The sequence below is a fragment of the Condylura cristata genome, unplaced genomic scaffold, assembly GCF_000260355.1.
Source record: "Condylura cristata isolate star-nosed mole 26May11 unplaced genomic scaffold, ConCri1.0 scaffold00011, whole genome shotgun sequence".
Taxonomy (NCBI): domain Eukaryota; kingdom Metazoa; phylum Chordata; class Mammalia; order Eulipotyphla; family Talpidae; genus Condylura; species Condylura cristata.
Genome location: NW_004567112.1, coordinates 42,452,430 through 42,454,123, shown reverse-complemented (window position 1 = coordinate 42,454,123; position 1,694 = coordinate 42,452,430).

The window sequence follows — 1,694 nt, the reverse complement described above, 5'->3', positions numbered from 1 at the left end:
ATATAACTTCTGGATATTTTAGTGTTTTGCCTTTCATGTTATGTTCAATATTCAAATGGAAATAATAACTGAGTCATAATTTGAGTTTTAATACTGACTTTTTAAAAATAAAGATATCCAGTTGTGCTAATACCACTTACTAGAAAGATTCCATAACTTCTCAGTAGCAGAGTCATTGTCTTAAGTTATATTACATGTCCATATATGCATGGTTTCTTTTGGGTCTCTGAATTTGATTCCATTGACCTATTTCTTTCCATGCAACAATAAATATTAATGTTCAATGCTGTAACTTAAATCAAAAGAAATTAAATCTGTAGAGAAATGGTCTTGACATATCGTTATTCCTTCAGGAATAAAGTCTGACAGTGGCCTTTCAATTCTCATAATTAAATAGTATTGAAAAGGAGGATTTAAAAATTGATTATAATTTTGACTAGCTATCACTTGGACAGAACTGTCATATTGATAGCTGAGGCTTCCAAATCTGATCATAATATAACTCTCTATTAATTTAACACTTCTAAATTTCCCTATATTTTACTATTTATCCAATGCATGCATTTTTCCTTTGATTTATTACAAGATTTTTATTTTTATTACATTTTAAAGTGCTTTAACAGTTAATTTTCTACTCTTTTTGAGGTTGAATAATGTGATGTTCTCTTTCATACACTACCTTGTAAAAAGTCATTAATTTGTAAAACATTGAGTATTCTTTTCAATGTTGTACAAAGTAAATAACATGATTATGCAAAGGTGAAATATTGTTTTTTTCCTTTTCAATACCTTTATTCATGTTGACTTACTTTACAAACTAAACAGCCAACATTATATAAAAAATGTAAAAATAAAAAATAAAACTGACATAATCCTCTAGGCCCTATTCTATAACTACAGACCCTGAACTATAAGCTTCTATTTGTACCAATTTACATATCATTGCATTTCTCCATTTTTAAAATTCCTAGTAAAAAGCAACGTGATAGTAGGTTGAGGAATTTTAGGACAGGATTGAAAAATTAAAGATATTCTCCAGGGTGTACTTTCTTTTTTAAAACCAAATTTATTCATTTATTGTTTTTATGAAGTAACAATTCAAAGGCATGACACCTTTATCTGTGCGTGTATGTGTTTCTGACCATAACCTATTTTCTTAAAAAAATGTATATATACATATATACACATATTTACATATCAGTATGTACACACACACACACAAAGACTCAGTATTTAACTTTATTCCTTACTTTTGAGGCAACTTATTGTAATTTTAGATTGTTCTCCTTGATTATAAATGAAATTTTAGCACTTTTAGTTGTCTATAATTTAAATGAAATTAATTATACGAATGATATGCATATTTTGACCTATACATATATACATAATTACTTACCATATAGTCTTTACTCCTCTGTTCTTGAACACTTAGGCTGTTTCCATAATTTGGCTATTGTAAATATTGCTTAAATGAGTGTAGGAGTGCATGAATTAGTTTTTGATATTCTTTGGATGATACAGACCTAGGAGTGGGATTGCTTATCATGTAGTAGATCTATTTTTGACATTTTGAGAAGCCTCTATAATCTTTTTGCATAGAGACTGGACAAGTCTACATTTCTACTAGTAGTATAAGATAGTTCCTTTTACACCTGGGGGTGCATTGAGTTGTTACCCAAAGAATACTGCTTATA